We start from the raw sequence: 22,661 nt of genomic DNA, 5'->3' as shown, positions 1-22,661 counted from the left end.
ATGCAAAGGAAACCCCATAAGGCTATCAGCTGATTCTTCAACAGAAACTTTGCAGGACAGAAGGGAGTGGCATGAAATATTCAAAGTGCTGAAAAGGAAAAAAAAACTACAGGCAAGAATACTCCATCTAGCAAGGCTATCATTCAGAATAGGAGAGATTAAGAGTTTCACAGACAAAAAAAGGTAAAAGAATTCATGACCACTAAACCAGCCCTACAAGAAATGTTAAGGGGTACTATGTGAGCAGGGGAACAAAGAGTGAGAAAAATAGGAAGACAAAAGCAAGAAAATTAAGTATATCTGTAAAAATCAATCAAGAGAAGCACAAAATAAAAGAAAGTAAAATATAATACCAAATATTTGAAATGTGGGAAAGAGAAGAGTAAAAAATGGGTTCAAAATTAAGCAATCATCAACTTAATATACACTGCTACATGCAGAATATATTATATATAAACTAAATGATAACCACAAATAAAAAAAATAGTAATAGATATGCAAAAAATGAAGAGTAAGAATCCAAATATTTCACTGAAGAAAGCCAGTTAATCATAAGAGAACAAGAGAAGAAAGGAACAAAGAGGGACTACAAAACAAAAAGAACATAAAACAAATAAAAAATAGGAATAAATACACATGTATCAATAATTTATTTGAATGTAAATGGCCTAAAAACTCTAAACAAAACACAAAGGGTGACAGAAAGAATTAAAAAAAAAGAAGGCCCATCTATATGCTGTCTACAAAAAACTAATTTCAGAATTAATGCACATGCAAACTAAAAGTGACACGATGGAGAAACATTTATTATACAAATGGAGTAAAAAGAAAGCCAAAGTAGCAATACTTATATTGGACAAAATAGACTTTAAAACAAACCCTGTAACAAAGGACAATAAAGGATACCATATAATCATAAAAGGTGCAATCCAACAAAAAGATAAAACAATTGTAAATATTTATGCACCCAAGATGGGAGCACCCAAATACATAAAGCAATCAATAATAAACATAAAGGAAATACTCAGGAGTAATAAAATAATAGTAGGGGACATTAACACCTGACTTACAACAATGGCTGGATCATCCAGACAGACAAGGGAACAGTGATTTTGAATGGCACACTGTACCAGATGGATATTAACAGATATATTCAGAAAACTCTATCCTAAAACAGAATAGACATTCTTTTCAAGTGCACATGGAATATTCTCCAGGATAGATCACATATAAGGACACAAATCTAGTCTCAACAAATTCAAATAGATCTGAATCATACCATGCATCTTTTCTGACCATAGGCACTATGAAACTAGACATCAAGAAAAAATTTGGAAAGTACACAAATGAAAAAATTTGGAAAGTACACAAATGAAAGCACCATTGTCCAAAATCTTTGAGATACAGCAAAATCTGTTATGAGGAAAGTTTACAGCAATACAGGCCTACCTCACAAAGCAACAAAAATCCCAAATAAACAGCATAAACTTACATATAAACAAACTAGAAAAAGTACAACAAATAAAACCTAAAACCAGTAGAAGGAAGGAAATAATAAAGATTAGAGCAGAAATAAAGAAAATTGAAACTAAAACCAAAGCAAACAAAACAAAAATAAAACAAAAACAAAAAACAAAACAAACAAAAACACAATGGAAAAGATCAATAAAACTGGGAGCTGGTTCTTTAAAAAGATCAAAAAAGTTGATAAACTTTTAACCAGACTCATCATAAATAAACAAACAAACAAACAATAAGAGAGAAAGAGAATATTCAAATAAATAAACTAAGAAATGAAAGTGGAGAAATAACCGACACCACAGAGACAGAAAGATTGTTAAGAGAATATTATAAAAAATTATATGCCAAAAAATTGGACAACCTAGAAGAAATGGATAAATTCCTAGAAACATGGAATCTCCCAAAAGTAAATCAGGAAGCTAGAAAATCTGAAGAGACTGATTACCAGCAATGAAGTTGAATCAGTAATCAAAAAAACTCTCAGCCCACAGAACTCCAGGGCCAGAAGGCTTCACAGGTGAATTCTACCAAACATTTAAAGAAGGTTTATAGATCTATTCTCAAACTATTCCAAAAAAATAGAAGATAAAGGAAACTTTCTAATTAATTCTATGTAGCCAGCACTACTCTGATACAAAAACCAGATAAAGACACTAACAAAAAAAGAAAACTACAGGCCAATATATGTGATGAATATAGATGCAAATATCCTCAACAAAATACAAGCAAACCAAATTCAACAATACATTGAAAAAATCATTTACCACAATCAAGTGGGATTTACCTACGGAACTACATCAAAATAAAATCTTCTGCACAGCAAAGGAAACAATCAATAAAACTAAAAGGCAACATACTGAATGGGAGAAGTTATTTGCAAATGACATATCTGATAAAGCATTAGTATCCAAATATATAAAGAACTTATACAACTCAACATCCCCCAAAAATAAATAATTCAATTTAAAAGATGGGGAGAAGACATGAATAGACATTTCTCCAGAGAAGATATACAGATGGCCAACAGTCACATGAAAAGATGCTTACCATCACTCATCATCAGGGAAATGCAAATCAAAACCATAATGAGATATAACTTCATACCTGTCAGAATGGCTACAATCAAAAACACACACAAGTAAATAAGGGTTGGAAAGGATGTGGAAAAACAGGAATCCTTCTGCACTGTTGGTGGAAGTGCAAACTGGTACAGTCACTGTGGAAAACAGTATGGAATCTCCTCATGCAATTAAAAATAGGGGTACCTGGCTGGCTCAGTCAGTAGAGCATGCAACTCTTGATCTTGGGGTTGTGAATTTGAGCCCCATGTTGGGTGTAGAGATTATTTAAAAATAAAATCTTCTAAAAAAATGTTACAAATAGAACTACCTTACGATCTAGTAATTGCACTACTGGGTATTTACCCAAAAAATACAAAAACACTAATCAGAGATACATGCACCCCTATGTGTCCCTGTGTTTATAGCACCATTGCCCACAATAGCCAAAAAATGGAAGCAGCCCAAGTGTCCATCAGTAGATGAATGGATAAAGAAGATGTGGTGTATATATACACACAATGGAATATTATTCAGCCAAAAAAAAAAAAAGAATGGCATCTCGTCATTTGCAACAATAGGGATTGAGCTAGAGAGTATACTGCTAAGTGAAATAACTCAGTCAGAGAAAGACAAATACTATATAATTCCATTTATATATGAAACAAACAAAAAAAAAAAGCAAAGGGAAACTGAGAGAGAGAGAGAGATCCAAGAAACAGACACTGAACTATAGAAAGTAAACTGATGATTATCAGAGTAGGAGGTGTGTGGAGAGACAGATGAAAATAGGTGATGGGGATTAATGAGTATCCGTATCATGATGAGTACCGAGTAATATGTAGAATTGTTTAAATCACTATATTGTACACCCAAAACTAATATAACACTATATGTTAATTATACTACACATTTAAAAAGTAATAATAAATAAAAGAAAAAAGGAATGTAAAAAATGACTCTTTCTTGCTGTTGTAATTTTCATTTGTTTGATTGTAAACCAGGTTACATATACTTTTTTTTTTTTTAATCCCTGTATTTCCTCCTTTGTGAATTGTCTGTTCATGGCCTTTATGTATATATTGGTTGGAACATTTACTACCTTACCCACTGATGTTTTTGAGAAAAGGTAAATATCTCATATATATTAAACTTTCTGTCATATATATTTAAGTCTTTGCCATTTTATCTGCTTTTTTATATTCTCAGAATTCAAATTTATTTTTAGTGTTTTTCTTTTGCTAATGATATTTTTATCTGATATTATATCTGACTTTAAAAGTTATTTCTTGGGGAGCCTGGGTGGCTCAGTCGGTTGAGCGTCCGACTTCAGCTCAGGTCACGATCTCATGGTTCGTGAGTTCGAGCCCCGCATCAGGCTCTGGGCTGATGGCTCAGAGCCTGGAGCCTGCTTCCAATTCTGTGTCTCCCTCTCTCTCTGCCCCTCCCCCATTCATGCTCTGTCTCTCTCTGTCTCAAAAATAAATAAACATTAAAATGTTTTTTTTAAAGTTATTTCTTTAGTCACCCCTCCCTCTCCCTCCATATTCAAACATATTCAACAATTTCTACTGTTAATTATTCTATTAAATTTTAGTTATATAGTTATTGTTAATTATTCTATTAATTTTTCTACAATTTTAGTAAATTTTTCCCTAATTTTAAAAGTAACATATAATCATTGAAAAAAAATTATACACATATGCAAAACTGTTATGCAATTCAAAAAAAAAAAAAGCCAAGGACTCCACTGAAGATGTGGTCTTTGTTAAAATTTTGCCATATTTCCTTTAATTATTTTTTATGACTTTTAATTTATTTGAAAGCATACAGTATATATATTTTAGATTACATTACAGATAATTCTGTGCTGTAAAAATAATTCTACCCTACCCTGTATATAAAAATTTATTTCTGAATTAAAATATTTTATTAGATCATCAGAAATTACTGGTTAGCATTAACATAAAATTTTAAGGTTTTTAAGATTTTATCTTTAAGTAATCTCTACACCCAATGTGAGACTTGAACTTAACAACCTTAAGATCAAGAGTCACATGCTCTACCAACTGAGCCAGCCAGGCTACTCAAACTTTCAAGTTTTTTGATGTATATTGTAAAATTGTCTTCCAAAATGCTTATATGAATTTACATCCCTTCTAGAAATGTGCATTCTTTCATTTATCCTAACTACCACAGGTATATTGTGTTGCATTTATTTACTAATTTGACAAATGGATATGCTATTTTCTTTTTATTTTAGTCTCTATATCTTGAAGATTAAAAAAAAATAACTCCTTAATGAATCTGAAATTATTTGGGTAAGCTATGAATTAAAATCACAATTCTGAAATATCTAACCAATTTTTTAACTCTACTTTTGTCCATTTGATCTATGATAGCCTCTAATTTGTGGTAGTGTATTAAATTCTACTAGTTTGACTTCCAGTTACATAATATTTTAATTGTTGGTGCCTTGCAAATGCTTCAATATCTGGTAGAACTAGTTTCATAGTTTTGTCAATATTTGTTTTTCCTTTAATAGTCCTGTCTGGTGTTTTTTTTACCCCCAAAACTTCTAAACAACTATTGACATTTTGATCAAAATTAAATATATAAAACTAGTATTTAAAATTTTATTTAAAGAACCCAGACATAACTTGCTAAGTTTAGTTCCAAGTTGTTAACGTTTTTGGGTTTTTTTTTTGTTTTTTTTTTTGTTTGTTTTTGACATTAAGATAGCAGGAACATAGGAATGATTTTGAATTTTCACTTCGTTGATGTTGTTCTTCTCTGGCCACCAAGCATATGCCTTTGGGCTTATTGGGAAAATATGTATATACAAATAATCATACTTTTATGTCTCTCTCTCTACATATATATATATAGATATACATTGTATATATCTTCTCTTCATATATATGTGTGTGTATATATATATATATATATATAATTCATTTCTCTTTCATATCTTGCTTCCCTAGCTGACCTTAAAGAGCAGTTTTTATTATTTTTAAATTTTTTTTAATGTTTATTCATTTTTGAGAGAGAGAGAGACAGAATATGAGTGGGGAAGGGGCAGAGAGAGAGGGAGACACAGAATCCGAAGCAGGCTCCAGGCTCTGAGCCATCAGCACAGAGCCGGACACGTGGCTCGAACCCACGAACCATGAGATTATGACCTGAGCTGAAGTTGGGCGCTCAATCTACTGAGCCACCCCGGGACCCCAAGCAATTTTTACTATTAATAATAATGGGCACCCTAGTTTAGTTCTTGACTTTTGTACATAATATCTTTATAGTTTTAATGTTAGCTAAGGTTTTAGTGTATATCACGACATGCCAAAAATATTTTACTATTCTCAATTGTATTAGAAATGATTATTAACATTACTAAATTTTTATTTCAAAGAGTGAAATATTGCATTATAAAGTCAATTTATATTGAAGCTACCTTTGCCATTCTGGGTAAAACCCTAATTGGTGGTATTATGGAATTCATTTACAATATTTCTAATTCCATTTACTAGTATTTTCCCAGCAATTTAATATTTAAAGGAACATTCTCTTATGATAACAGAAATTGTTTTTCTTATTTTCTTATTTAATAGAAAAATAGTGCCTCTAAGAGATAGTATCAATTAAGTAATGATCAGATAATGCTTTTTTTTTTTAATTTGACCAAAAAAAAAAAAAAAGGATATTTATTTGACAAAAAACAACACAAAAAAAACACCACTGGATTTGGCTTAGGCAGGCCCAGTAGAGGATGTCTCCACCTTCCTGATTTATTTTCAGCCCTTGAGGGCATCACTGTAGATCAAAGTCAAGGCCCCCAGGAAGGAGACATATTCCTGGAAGTTCACCACCACCTGGTTCTTGTGCCTGTCCAGGTCATCTGTCAGTCCATCAGCTTTGCAATGTCAGCATCCTGCAGCTTTAAGCCAATGGTGAGCTCTTTCTTTCTGGATCAGCTCCTTCAGCTCCTTTTCACTCAGGGTCTTCTTGTCGCCTTCCCGGACTGAGTACTTATGGAAGATGGCCACAAGAAAGCCAGTGGCCTGATCCAGGGGGCATGCCAGGGCTGGGTGCTAGACTCAGAGTGCAAGGCCAGGAGTACTTCAACAGACCGAGAAGGTACCTTTTGAATATCTGAATTCCCTAAGTGGTTGACTGCTATATATAAAGAAATCAATATTTGGTTCTCTTATATTTACTTAGTAATTATTATTCACAGAATCAAGATAAAGAAGGAGCCAGTTAATATGTAACTACCTATAACCTGCTGAGTGATATATAAACAAATACTATCTAATATTACGTACATTCTAGCAAGGATTTTGTGGCATACAAAGGATATGGTTAGTCTTCATAACTTTGGTTTGGCCTTTTCTTAGCCACAGCTTCCCAGACAAATGAGTTTCAGCCATACTGGGCATTTCTTTATTTCCTTAACCTGTTCACTTCTACATCACTCTGCTTTTATTGACATCAAGTCTTCATTCTGAAATGTTCTTTTTTTTTAATTTTTTTAACATTTATTTATTTTTGAGACAGGGAGAGACAGAGCATGAACAGGGGAGGGTCAGAGCGAGGGAGACACAGAATCTGAAACAGGCTCCAGGCTCTGAGCTGTCAACACAGAACCTGACGTGGGGCTCGAACTCACAGACCGCGAGATCATGACCTGAGCCAAAGTTGGCCGCCCAACCGACTGAGCCACCCAGGCGCCCCCTGAAATGTTCTTTCTAAATAAACCTGCAATTTTTTATCTTTAAAGCTCTTACTTATTACTTACTTCTTCAGCTTCTACCATGAAAATACTAATTTTATATAGTTCCTTTCCTGCTAATATTGTTTACATGTCTTTGACACTGGATTTTGAACTTATCTAGAATGATAACAGTGTATATTTATTTGGTATCCCTGGGAGCCATATAATACGAGCTCATTAACTACTACCATTCAATGAATGAATGGTATAAGAGAGTCTTCATTACAAATTTACCCTGCCCCATATATTTATAAATGGATTATAATTTTAACTAAAGAATGTCTAGTACAAAAGAAAAATTATATTTTTTGCTCCTATGTATATCTTCTGTTTGACTATACTAAAATAGAATGTTAAGATTATTGTTCTAGTTGTTATAGTTGATGTCCTAGAATGTAATGATATAATATCTTAAGATCATTCATGATCTCTAGCTCATATATAGCACAAAATCAAGGCCTGGACTCATATGGAGAATGCTATAGTGAACTCCCCTCAATTCACTTCTTTTCAGAAACATTAAGGGGGAAATATCACACACCCACACACCTGAGCTGCCAGTCCCCAAAGAGACTTGCTTTTGCATTTGTAATAAACTGAAAAGAAACTTCTTTCACAGTTGCTTTCGCATTACGAAGAATGTCCTTTTACCCATTTGACAGAGATTTCTCACAAAATCCCATATATGTTGTTCTTAGTTAAATTGTAGGTATACAAGGAGAAGAGAACTGTAAGATCAAGAAAAAAAGATTAAAATAATCAATTGAACTCCTCAGAGCCTCTTTTCTTCTTTCATGGAAATGCAAGGTAATTCAGTCATGTCTTGTCAATTATTAATGCAATGTTTTTTTAATGCATGGATTATAAAATGAAATATTCTGTGTGTTCTGGCTCTGAACGTTGGATGTGAATTTAAATTTGCCCTTTTCATTCACTAGAGGCAGAGAAGCAAAGATGGAGAATGAAGAGAAAGGCACACACCTGGGCAGACAATGGTGGTCAGCAGGAGAGGAGGCAGGAAACTAAAGGCAGGTGGTAGAATCAGGTGGCTAAAGGAAGCTAGAAAAATCACACATCTTTAGTTTGTCTATTTAAAACCCTGAAGAGAACCAGTTAAAGAAAAGATTATAAAATAGATTATATAAAAGATTGTTTATAGACAATTTTATTGCCTACCAGACTAACACATCAATTTAAATTATGATTGGGTTACCTATCATAAGGAAATGTCATGAGGAATGCTCATTGTTTTAAATAAAAAGACCTGAAATTTTCTTTTTTTCTGTTTTTTGTCTTTTTAATGTTTATTTATTTTTGAGAGAGAGAGCTTGAGCGGAGGAGGGGCAGAAACAGAGGGAGACAGAATCTGAAGCAGGTTCCAGGCTCCGAGCTGTCAGCACAGAGCCCGATGCGGGGCTCGAACTCATGAACCGTGAGATCATGACCTAAGCCGAAGTGGGATGCTTAACCGACTGAGCCACCCAAGAGCACCAATACCTAAAATTTTCTAATTGTAAAGTTGTTTCTGTGTATGCTGGACAAGTCAGAGGTTTAGGCAAAGGGAAAATTATTTTGGAATTTAACATAAGTTATCACCTACAAATAAGCCACAAGCCTCTGTGAGAATTATAAAGCATGCTTAGTTATGTGAGGTCCTTGCATGGTGCTACAGTATATATCTACTGCTTGTCCAAAAGTTGTGCCTAATATTCTATAGGAAATAATGCAAAGTTTTTGAGGTTCAGGTCTGAACAAAGGGAATCAAATAGATGCTTTTATTTTCATGTAACATTTTGAAACTGACAACACTGTAATAACTTGTGGTTTGCAGTTAACCAAGCAAATAATTTGACTCAATTTATATGTTTATGTTGATATAGTAAACACAATTCAAACAGCACCATAATAATAGAGTGTTTTGAAATCAATTACAAAAAAACAAACCATATAATTACATATTTATGCTAGTTACTGCTAGACAATAGAACATAAGTACAGAATACAAATGTTCAGAGCAAGGTTGGTAAGCTTGATAAAATAAATGCCCCAAGTGATAGGGGTCACTAATTCAGATTTTTCAAATGGCAAATTCTTAGTATCACGTTGTAAAAGAAGCAAGTCCATTCTTTTCTCTTAATGTAAACTGACAAGTTGGCTATAATAAAAACTACAGATAAGCAACTCTGGAAATAGCTAAGAGGAAAGGCATTTGATGAACTATGAATGAAGTGAATTCTATGAATAGAATTTAGTTCTATTTGAACTAAAGGCTGATGTACTCACTGATAACAGTAGTCTACCTCCACTGTAATAATTGAGCAATTTCCTATTTTATCTTTCTACTTTTTGATTCTATCATTTTTAGTCCAATCTCAACTGGCCCTTCAAATATCAATCTGACTGGTATTATTCTATAATCTCATGCTTTTGAATTTAAATCCAGGGAGCTGACTTAACAATAAAATAACAGTATTTTGTGACATATGAGCTAAAATATACTTTATAATCATGATCCATAAAAGAAAAAACCTTCCTACTACAATTTTAATAATTCAGCCAACAGTATAAAGTCCTGGTGGACAAAATTAAATCAGCCAAGTTCCTAAACAATTCATTGGGATGCACCACCCTTAGCACCAAGCTCCATAGATGTGCACTCCTCCCTTACTGTGCTTGCAACATCAGTTACTCTTGCCTGAAATTACAATTTGAAGAGTAGAAGGTTACATATAATCAACACATTCATAACTATCACCATTTACTTTACATTTGCTGTCATTTAAATATTAACATCCTGGGGGCGCCTGGGTGGCTCAGTCGGTTGAGCGTCCGACTTCAGCTCAGGTCACGATCTCACGGTCCGTGAGTTCGAGCCCCGCGTCGGGCTCTGTGCTGACAGCTCAGAGCCTGGAGCCTGTTTCGGATTCTGTGTCTCCCTCTCTCTCTGTCCCTCCCCCGTTCATGCTCTGTCTCTCTCTGTCTCAAAAATAAATAAACGTTAAAAAATAAATAAATAAATAATAAATAAATAAATGTAATAAATAAATAAATAAATAAATAAATAAATAAATAAATATTAACATCCTGACAACCCGGAAGAGAAAAGAAAAACATAATGCTGTTAGGTTTCATGGAACTATTTCTGAGTATTGAGACAATATTTCCTAGACTTTATAACATTACTTCAATATCTTAATTGAATTCTATGGTAATTTTAATGCAAACATATCACATTGGATTGCTGTGTCTCTTGCCAGATTTTTAAATTTGAAAATGAGTGTTTATATTGCTAAAATTAATTCAAATTGAGACTTCCAGATGTTTATATATGTGCACAGGTGTCTACTCTCCCCTGTTCCATATGCTCATTAAAAATGAATACCTGTGTATAAGAATAAAAGAAATCTTATATGTGGGCCTCAAACCAAGAAACGGTGCTACTCCCAAGCCAGAAACATCAAAGTTTTTTAACAGTAGTGGAAATAGGCTAAAGGAAACACTGAGGGTCAATCTTCTGAGCTACTTCTGAGTACAGTTATTTTTCCTGAGAAGTAAGTGGAGTAGGCTTTGGTGGATTTCCACAAAAATCCCTTCACTCAATGAAGTTGCAGAGGAGAACAGACAAAGCCTGAAACAACCAGCCTCCACACGGATGGGCTATTTTTCACTGTTGCTGGTAGGCTCCATTTGGAAGCATCTATTCAAGGAAGTACCAAAGATCATTCCAAATGTCAGTGGCTAGAGCAAGCAGAAAACTGGCATGGGGTTGGCAAGATGCCAGTGAAGTGCCATTGGCAGTATGATAGAAACACCGGGCACTTTAGCATCTTGTGTGTAGCATGGGAAATTCATCATACTATGAACATCGCAGGAGAACTGTCAGTGTCCAGAGAGACAATTTAGAGGAAAAATGTTTATTTCTGAGTTTGCACACAGTTTTAACTCTGTACTTATCTTCTGCATATCTGGAAATAGTAAAATGCAATGTGAGCAGGTAACATTCCAATATTTGACCAAACTTACTGACAAAAGTCAGATGTGTGAGAAGATTCTGCAATATAAGAAAGTGCAAAGAAAGAGTCTGCTGGGTCACAGCCACTGGATGCATTGGAAGCATTTATATCAAGAGATTAAAAAATGAAATTTTCATTCACAGTCCAAATAAGACTTAACAGAATATTGTATCAGAGGAATTAAAGCAAGCAGTAATAGTAATGCAACAATATATGATTGGAAATAATTGCTTGGGATAAAAATAATGCTTTTCAAATTTGAAATTATACTAGATACAGTGAACAACAGATTGGATACTACAGAAAATCAAAGAAGGGAACCAAAAGACAAACTCAAGACAAACTCAATAAATTCACCCAGAACTCACAGGAAAAACAACAAGAGAACAACAATGTAAATAATTGATTAGAGGGGTGCCTGGGTGGCTCAGTTGGTTGAGCGACTGACTTCGGCTCAGGTCATGATCTCACTGTTTGTGAGTTCGATCCCCGCATCAGGCTCTGGGCTGACAGCTCAGAGCCCGGAGCCTGCTTTGGATTCTGTGTCTCCCTCTCTCTCTGCCCCTCCCCTACTCATGCTCTGTCTCTCTCTGTCTCAGAAATAAATAAACATATAAAAAATTAAAAAAAAGAATTGATTAGAATCCTGGAAGGTGTACAAGAAGATCAAATCTACTTATAAAGGAAATTCCAGAACCATAAAAAAGGAAAAAAAAGTCTATGAAATCAACCTTCTCCAAATTTAAGAAAGACCTGAGTGTATAGACTTAAATGTCCAAGTTCCTCCCAAAGCAAATGAGAGTAACATCTAGATGTATCACTGCAAATTTATGAATTTCAAGATAAAAGAAAAATCCCTCCAATTATCTATGCTTGAAACAAAAAAACAGGTTTACCTCAAATTTTGTTTCTGTGTTACTTAATACCACAAACCATTTATGCATTGTCTTTAAAGGCTTTGGGGGAAAATGTTTATTACCCAGTCAAAAGTAATTGTGCGAGGGGCACCTGGGTGGCATAGTTGGTTGCGTTCCAACTTCAGCTCAGGTCATGATCTCACAGTTCATGAGTTCAAGCCCCATGATGGGCTCTGTGCTGACAGCTCAGATCCTGGAGCCTGATTCAGCTTCTGCGTCTCCCTCTCTCTCTCTCTGCCCCTACCCTGCTCACATTCTGTCTGTCTGTCTCTCTCTCAAAAATAAATAACCATTAAAAAAAGTAAAAAAAATAGTAATTGTGTGAGAAGGTAACACAGTATATTTGTAACATATGCAAGGTATGTTAAGCATATTCTATTAAGTATAATTATTCTATAACTGCTTAGGAAATAAAATAATAAAACAGAAAATCACCATCATGATATAAAAGTACAAATTGCTTGATGTTGAAATGACAGAAAAAAATGTAAATTATTATTGTTAGTTATAAATAAACCCTATGCAAATCTCAAAAATTAGTCTTGCAAAAATAGATGTAAAAATGAAAAATTAAAATTAAATAAAGTAAAATGGATTTAACAATCAAGACTACATGAATGAAAATTGAAAGTGTTAGAAGAAGGGAAGGGAAGGGCAATTTTTTTTTTTTACTTGGACAGGGGATAATATATTCAACACAGAAAATGAATACGATGGCAGCACATAGCAAAGCTGCAGCTGAGATCAACCTCTTCAGTCTCTTATTGTTCTAGACATAAAACTTATGTAGAAAAGTGACTTCAAAGAAATGATATATAGGAACAGGAAAATTAATATTATCATACTTTGTGAAAAAACAAAATGGAGCTCAAGTAAATTGAGGGAAAGATAGAACTGCTCTGGTTCCTCACTTAGAACTGACCTTGTCAAAGAAGTACCAATGGAAACATGAAATGCGCCATGTCTTTAGATACAACTCAAAACAAATTTTTGTGACTATATAATTTAGCTGTTAATATTGATACAAATAAATTTTACCAGAGTTACAAAAACATGTAATGTTTTTTTTTGAGCCTTTGAACTTTAATGCAAGCTTCTTGAAGAATATGTTCATATCTGATTTCATTTGCAATTTGCCAGAGTGTGTAGCACATGCTAAGCACTCAAGTATTTGAGGGACTGAATGAAAATCCATTGTCATTACCATTTACATTTATTTCCATGTGCTTTTTTACAAAGGTGAGTCTATAATCTGAGAGACATCACATTTAAATTCATTTAAAAGTGATCTGGTTATGCATTTGTTCAGGACATATAGCCTTTAAAAAAAAACAACCTAATTCCATGCTGTATGTATAGACCATTAATTATATTTATTGAATGCTTACCAAGTGATAGGCCAAGTGTTAAGGGCTAAATCTCAATGAGTGGTACATAGGGAAGCAGGTCATTGTGCTTTCCAACATATTACATTTCAAACTACAAATATGACAAACTTTTTTGGGGGAGAAAAAAAACTGCTCCTTTTCTTCTATTCTCCACACAAAGCCAGAGTGATCTTTTCAAAACATGAATCACCTCATGTCACTGCCTTACTTTTTAAACCTTCTAATGACTTCCCATTATACTTAGGATCTAATGCAAACTTCTAAGGCTGCAAACCCTCTATTACCCAGCCACAGTCTACTCTTTAACCTCATCGTCTCATAGCTTTTTGTCCTTGTTCACAACATTCCAGACTCCCTGACATTCTTTTTCTTCCTCAAAAACTTGCAAAGTCTTAGCCCTTGCAATTTTCTCTGCTAGGGACACTTTTTCCTATGCTTTTCACATTGCTGGCTTCTTTCCACCCTTCAGGGTTCACGTCAAATATTACATCCTCTAAGAGGGGCACCTATGTAAAAATCCCATCTAAATCCTATCTAAAGATCCCTCTCTGACCCATAACCCTATCATATTTTCTTACTACTGATTACCCGCTGATATACTGTCAGGCTGGTGTCGTTTTATTTGTTAATTGTCTGTCTCCCTTCTGTTACATTCCTTTAAAATGCAAGCTCCGTGCGAGACATTATATGTTTTGCTCATCACTGTGCCCACATCTAGAACAATGAAAGGTGCTCAAAATATATGTGAATAGATGAATGTGGAAGTCTTTCTGCTCTTTTAACTTAAGCCCAGAAAATAAACGGCAAGGGTACATTTGAAGAATGTATATAGTAACTTATTAATAAAGATATTAATTTGATTTATATAACAATAATCATGCATGCTCAGGAAGCAACCTTTTAGTATTTAGTTAAATGATGATGGTACTGATCACAAGATTAACCAGGATCATCTAAATCAAGTTTAATTAATTAGACACTTATAGTGCTCAGTGCTATTGAGCCACCAAATAGAGAAAAGATGTTTGAAGCAAACTTCTAGTCTTATAACTAGCAACCTTTTCCAGGACACCACAAAAATACTAGTAGCAGTGGAAATCAGACTGCCTAGTGATCAGGCAAAGAGCAAATCTGTAACTGGAAGCTCCTTATATAAGCTACCGGATCAGGGTTTTGGAACTAATTGAAGACAGAGGTACAGCTTAGTAATTACAGTAGAGGTCTAGTTCAAAATAGTTTGTTTATTTGTCTGTTGTCTAGTTGGTTGGTGTGTTTATGTGTTTGCTTACCTGTAAAAGGAAGTGAGAGGAAGTGGAGTACTTTTTAAAGACACTGCCAAAGGACTCAGTAGAAATGAAATGATAATACAAAGGGGGAAGTGAATGGATGAATTTCAGTGTCAGCTGGAGTCTGATTGAGACTTACCTTTGAAACAGAGTCAAATTTTTATTGCGCGGTTTGATTATTATCAACACCTAGAAGCATTCATCCTTTCTTAACAGTCTTTCCAGATGCATGTGAAAAAATAATACGGCTTTTACATGTGCATTTGTATTTCAAATCATTAAGGTAGAGAGAGTCTCACATCAGGAGAATATAGCTGTTCTACTGAAAATACTGATAAAATTAGTCATCTTCAATTGGTACCTTAGGTCATTACCAAATATTTACAATATATAGAGACATACCATAGCAAGCTAATTATTGTGTGTGTGTTTTAAATAACTGTTGCATGGACATACTGTTACTCAAAAAAGAGATAAAGAGAGAGAGAAAGGAAGGGAGGAAGGGAGGAATGAAGAGAAGAAAGGAGGGAGAAGAAGGAAGGAAAAAAGAGAAAAAAAGAAAAATCTAACCTCTAATCATTGACTAAAACTTATTTTTAAAATTCTCTACAGTGTATACATACTTTTGTATTTTTATTAAGAAATCCCCCACAAAGACACAGAGAAAGAAATTGTGTTGATTATGAAAATCAGTAGTGAAAAAGATTTGAAATTTAGATGTCTTACATAAATATAGAGGGTATATCATGTATTCTGTATCACCCTAAATCCAAGAAGATGACAGTTTGTTTCCTGAATTATTCCCAAAAGCTATTAAGCCTTTGGTAAAAAAAGAACTAAATATTGTTCACATGTCTAAAATTTATCAGTGTAAAGGTGTTTTCAATGAGTATAACTGTCTATGTAATTCTATTAATTAATTCACAAATGTTCATTCACCAAGGCTCTTTGCCCGAAATCTGGCACATCTGAAATGAGAGGCAACAGCAGATCTAAAAGGTATGTCAAACATTTTCCCTTCTATATCTTCTGAATTTTTTTGTCTCTTGTTTTCTCTGGCCCTAATTTCCAGAACATTCCTGGAACAAGCAACATTAAGAGGTATTCACATATGTAGTAAGCACTTACCACATGCCAATGATTATTCTAAGAGCTTGGGATATATCAGGAATAAAAAAGATAAAGATACCGCCCTCATGTAATACAAGTTGCATAGATGGGAGAAAAATTATAAAAAGACAACATAATAAACAAGTAAATAATAAACAAAAGGACGCAAAGTTTTTCTTTAAACTTGGCACAAACTAATCGAGGAATAAAATCTAACCTGAACTGATGTAAGTTGCATATATACTTTATCTCCTCATATAAGTAGCCATATGTTTCCCTGCAGAAACATTAATGTGTTTAATAATGGTGCAATGGCCAAAATCCCACTAAGGCTAGTATATTATATAGAGTGTGTAACATATAATCTTCCTAAAATGCAAAAAGTCTAAATTCCAAAACACACTGAGGCCCAACGATTGTGGACCTGATGTAAAAAGTAGAATGGGGAATGAAGATCACATTTTTAAACAGATGGTCAGTTAGGTCACATGAGGTGGGGCGAGTGGTGCTTCCCCTTACCCCAAACTCAACTGGAACATATTATTGTGACCTTATTTGGAAACAGGATTTTTGCAGAAGTAATTAAGTTACAGATCTTGAGATGGGATCATTCTGCATTTAGGGTGGGCACTTAATCCAAGGACAGATGACCTTATAAGAGAAAGGCAGAGAGAGATGTGGGGCACAGTTATACAAAGAGGAAGGCCATATGAATATGTTGGCAGAGATTGGAGTTACGCAGCTATGAGCCAAGGAATGCCAAGAACGACACCAGAATCTGGAAGAGAGGTATGGAATGGATTCTCCCTCAGAGCCTTCAGAAGGAACCAACCTATTGCTACAAACTGAACGATTGTGTCTCCCTGCGTCCACCACCAAAATGTGTGTGTTGAAGCCTAATCCCCAGTGTGATGGTATTTGGAAGTGGGGACTTTAAAAGGTGATTAGGTCATGAGGGTGAAGCCTCATGAATGGGATTTGTGCCCTTATAACAGAGACTCCCTTCTAAAGGATACTCCAGAGCTCCCTCACCCATTCAGTTATGTGAGGCCACAGGGAGAAGATGATAGTGGTCTATGAACCAGAAAAGCAGACCCTCACCACACAAGGGAATTTCCCATGATTTGATCTTAGACTTCCCAGCCTCCAGAACTGTGAGAAATAAATTTCTATTGTCTATAAACCAGCTACACTATGTTATGTTGCTATAGTGGCCTGAACAGACTGAGATACCTATCACTACACTGATTTCAGATTTCTGACTTTTAGAACTAAGAAAGAGCAAATTTCTGTTGTTTCAAGTCCCTCAGTTTGTACTCATGTATTATAGCAGCTCTAAAAAACTGATATACCTAATTAAGAAAGCAATATTTGAGCAAAGGCAAAATAGATGAAAGAGTCAAGCCAAGCAGATGTCTATGAGAAGCAATCCAAGCAGAGGGGAAAGCTAGTATAGGGCCCTAAAGTAGAAGCATGTCAGGCATATTCTAGGATGCCCACTGTGACTATGCAGACAATAAGTTGTAAGGAGGCCAAGGCAGAAGCAGAAAACCAGTTACAACACTAGTGAAATACTGCAAACAAGAGATGATGGTAAGTGAGACCATAGTGGTATTGGTGGAAGTGAGGAGTAGTCAAACTCTGGACGTATTCTGAAGGCATAAACATTAGCATTTCCCAATGGACTAAATGTAGGCTATGAAAAAAAAAAAAAGAGAGAGAGAGAGAGTTTCTGTGTTTGTTTTATGCTTTGATTTTTTTTTTTGGGGGGGTAAGCAACGGAAGGATGGAGTTCCTTTCTACTGAAAGGTGGTGTACCACAGCAGGTTTGGGAGAAATTATCAGAAGTATAACATAGTTTCAGCGTGCCTGGATGGCTCAGTTGTTTAAGCATCTGTCTCTTGATTTCGGCTCAGGTCATGAACTCACAATTTTGTGAGTTTAAGCAACATGTAGGGCTCTGGGCACTGCATGTGTGGAACCTGCTTGGGATTCTCCCTCTCTCCCTTTTTCTCTATCCTTCCCCACTCACACTCTCTCTGTCTCTCAAAATAAAGAAATAAACTTAAGAAAAAAGTATAGCATAGTTTGAGATGCGTGTTAAATATCCAGGTAGAGATGTTGAGTACATAATTGGCCATATGAGTCTAGGGTTCAAAAAAGTGGTCAGAAGTGGAAATGGCAAGTTGAAAGCTGTTAACATAGAGCTGATATGAGATCACTAAAGAGGAAGGAAACACAGAAGAAAACCAAGGACTGACTCCTGGGAACTCCACCTTTAAGAGAGTGGGTATAGGTGGATAAGCCTGCAAAGGAGATTTCCAAGGAATGGCTAGTAAAGTAAGGGGAAACCAAGAAAGTGTGATATCCTAGGGCCCAAAAAGGAGGAAAGCGTGATCAACACTGTTAAATGCTGCTCATAGATTAAATAGGATAAGGATTAAGAATTTACTAATGAACTTAGAGATGAAAATAATTTACTGACCCAGATAAGGATAGTTTTGGTTAAGTGTTCTAAGCAAGTGCCTGACAAAAATGGGCTTAAAATAAAATAGGATGAAAAAAATAGGAAGCAGCAATTAGGGACACTTATTTAAAGAAATGTTGCTATAAGGAAGTAAGAAAAATGGAACTGTAGCTGGTGGGATGAGAAGTGAGGATAAGAAAATTATGATTAATCAATCTGTTATTCACTTGAATTTTAAAATATAGATGTTTAAAATTCTTTTGAAGCAAATATTCACATAGAAGACATTGATAGATGTATAAAAACTTAATATATAGAAATTTAAAAATCATATGGAAAATAATATAATTTGTGGGGCACCTGGGTGGCTCAGCCAGTTAAGCATCAGACTTCAGTTCAGGTCATGATCTTACAGTTTGTGGGTTCGAGCCCCGCACTGGACTCTGTGCTGACAGCTCAAATTCTGTATCTTCTCCCTCTCTCTCTGCCTCTACCTGTCTCATGCTCTGCCTCTCTCTGTCTCTCAAAATAAATAAACATTTTTTAAAAAGGACATGTATTTAGTACATTTATTAGTAGTACAGGAGGCCATAGTAAATATAAAATTCCTTGGGGATGCAAGGGTGACACAGTCAGTTAAGCATCAGACTCTGGATCAGCTCAGATCATGATCCAAGTGTTGTGGGATCAAGCCCCACATCTGGCTCCGTGCTGAGCGTGGAACCTGCTTAAGATTCTCTCTCTCTCTTTCTGCCTCTCTCCCCCATTCGCACTCTCTCTCAATAGAAGAAAGTAAAAAATCAAAGAATTTTAAAAGTTAAAAAAATAATATACCTTGGAAATCTCTACTTGTGCACTGGAAGGCCATTTATGCTGCTATAAGCTCAAACAAACTAAAAACAAAAATCAATGCTATTTGGCTTATGCTGTCCTGGAAAAACTATAAAATCTGTCTCATACACAGTTACATAAAATAACATTAACTAAACATGCTTACTGAGATTGAAGACCATAGTAGAGAATTTTACATAAACACTCATAGCCTACAGAAAAGTGTGGCATTGCACATTGAGTTCTCTTGTTTATGCATTCTTTTAATAAAGAAGAACAAAGAAACACGTGGCTCTTCTTTCATCTAACTGGCCATTTTTCATCTTATGTGTCTTCTAAGGCACACTAATACGAGAGAGAGTCAGATATCAGATATGACTTATTTAATGAATAATAGGAGAGTCAGGGTACGGGGAAGGTGAGAAAAACTAGAATGAGCCATTCCTTGCTGTAGTGTACTGGGACAGAAAAAAAAAAGAACATATCGAGCTTACTGGCAGAGAGAAAAAGGCTAGAGTCATTTTGTCCTCATAAACGGATCAAACAATCATCACAGACACTAGACATACAGTAACATGAGACACCTAATCCCAGGAGGCAAGACCTATAAATTAAGGTACTTTAAAACACTTAATCCAGAATATGAAGGTTTGGGCAATGTTTTAGATTTCTCACAGGAACATGTTCTTTCATGCAATTTTATGAAGTTTTTGCTGGCTAGGCCATAAATTTTCCTATGGAACAATAATTCAACGGTTTGGTCCAATCCCATTAAGATTCAAATAATAATAATATAAATATTTATTTGGAAAAAATACTCATTAATACACAAAAATCTTTCATCCAGGTATTCCTCAATCTACCAACCAATAATTGACTACATGCTCAGTTTAAGCATTATGTTTAATCATTTAAACACTGATTTTTCTCAAAGTATCATAAATTTTATTCTTAAAGATCTTATTAGATTGTGCCTACATATTTATCACTCTACCATATATTCAGAGTTAATTGCAAAGTCATTTCAAAATCAAATGCTAAGTAACCAAATTTGAGGGTTCCACTTTGTATTCCTCTTTAAGATGATTTCCTGTCAAATTCATACATAAGAACTAACATTTCAATAGAACACTGTTGGTTTTAGAAGCAGCCTAAAATCATCATACATAACTCCAGGAGTATCCTCTATATCATTCCTAATTAGAAGCAGATCAACTTAATGCTGGGCTATATCTGTTTGTAAGGAATTCACTTTCTTCTGATAGTAAATTTCTGCTTCTCTTAGGAGGAAAAAATCATATCATCTTTAAACTATACAGAAATCCTTCCTTACATTCAAGTAAACCTCTTGTCTTGTAGCTATACTATTTATTGGTTTTTTGTACTTCCTCTTTGCAATTCTACTTAACGATTCTAATTTATATTCGACATTACATATCTTCAAACATTTAAGATAGCTATAGAAACTAAAAGTTATGGCTCTTTAACCTAAGGAAAATGTATTTATAATAAAATTAATCCCCAAAACCAAAACTGAAAGGTAATAAAAAGTCAAGGAAGTAAACAGTTGTATTCAAAATGATGTTTTTATTTTGCTGTTGGGTTTGGTATTTTTTGTTTGTTTGTTTTGGGGGTGGTGTGTGGGGGCTGTTTCCAGATGCCAAATATCGGTAGAATTGAGAACTGAGCACAGACTGAGGAAATCTTTATTTACTCAATATGCTGATTCACAAAAGGAGGCCTCGATTTCAGATAACTGGAGAGCGATTAAGAACACATTGATAAACTTTGTAAGTTTGCTAACTGTTGTACTGAATTGCCAAGATACAAAATTTGATGGAGAAAGAAGGGAAAGGAATGTTTGCATAGATGCAAAATATATGAAAAGAGAACTCAAGAGTCTAAGTCACTTGTTGGAATGGCACAAGTTATGGACTGAATGTTTGTGTCTTCCCAAAATTCATATGCCAAAGCCCAAACCTCTAGTATGATGGCATTTGGGGGTGGGACTTTTGAGAAGTAATTAGGTTTAGCTGAGGTCATAAGGGTAGGGCCCCTTGATTTGATTAGTGTCCCCACAGGAAGAGGAAGAGAGACAAGATTGATCTTTCCCTTTCTGCCATGGGAGGACATAAGAGAAGGCAGCCATCTGGAAGTCAGGAAGAGGGTTCTCACCAGGAAAGGAATCTGCAGTTGCCTTGATTTTGGATTTCCTAGTCTCCAGAACTGTGAAAAACAGTTTTCTGGGATTTAAGACACTCGGCCTATGGCATTCCTTTATAGCAGCCTGAGCTAAGACAACATACAACTAAGACCCCAGTCGAAAATACCTCCCTTCAGGCCATCCTACAAAACATGGCTAAAATACAATAGAACAGAAGAAGATAAAAAAATAATTAACATAGTCAATAGAACTTATTTAGCTATAATGATTTCCAGCCAATTCCTGACACAGTAAATGAGGGAAAATTGAGGAAGTGGGTAGAATAAGACTTTAACTTTAAAATCTCAACAGATGTCATCTATGTGATATTTTTGAAGAATACAGAACAGATATAATCACACAAATACCTATTATCCACTTATGCTTGGAATTCCACCATTAAAAATATATCAATTGATTGTGAAGAATTTTATTCGATCATTTTATGCTAAAGTTACATAAGAAGGTTATATGATGGAAGGGACAGAAAGGAAATAGGCTAAAGGATGATAAATCGTAAAAGGAAATGTAACAATAAGTTGAAGAGTAAAAACAAAAACAAGAACTTCAACTACTTCACAACTGTTTTCATGGGTCTTGTCTCTCTCATTGTTTTATTCTGATGGAGTCTTTTTTTTTTTAATTTTTTAATGTTTATTATTGAGACAGAGCGAGACAGAGCATGAGCAGGGGAGGGGCAGAGAGAGGGAGAGACAGAATCCAAAGCAGGCTTCAGGCTCTGAGCTGTCAGCACAGAGCCCGACATGGGGCTCAAACTCACAAACCCTGAGATCATGATCTGAGCCAAAGTCGGACTTTTAACCATCCAGGCACCCCTCTGATGGTGTCTTAGAATAAGCACAAAAACCCTATTCAGTATCCTTCCCTACTTTTGCACATACCATGATAAAGAGGTGAGATTCTTATATTTTTGTGTAAAATGTATCATTCTGCTGATGTCCAAGATTATGTGTGCTATTGATATCTGATTATACTAAAATAAATATATGTTATATGTTACAACATATATGATGGAAATAAATCTGGTTGAAATATTAGTATGTAAGTCTCAAAAAATACATTTTATTTTTTC

The 22,661-nt window shown here is 34.8% G+C and overlaps 1 protein-coding gene and 1 pseudogene across 7 annotated transcripts in view; both read right to left on the bottom strand.

The window, feature by feature from the left end:
- The window catches only part of NAALADL2 (N-acetylated alpha-linked acidic dipeptidase like 2), a 1,364,408-nt gene that overhangs the window by 896,288 nt on the left and 445,459 nt on the right, over nt 1-22,661 (bottom strand). The window lies entirely within an intron of this gene.
- Nucleotides 5,650-7,395, bottom strand: LOC131513011 (protein S100-A6-like; annotated as a pseudogene).

Source organism: Neofelis nebulosa, chromosome 5 (assembly GCF_028018385.1).
Source record: "Neofelis nebulosa isolate mNeoNeb1 chromosome 5, mNeoNeb1.pri, whole genome shotgun sequence".
NCBI lineage: Eukaryota > Metazoa > Chordata > Mammalia > Carnivora > Felidae > Neofelis > Neofelis nebulosa.
Note: the sequence above shows the minus strand (reverse complement) of the source record. Positions and strands in the feature narration are given on the sequence as shown.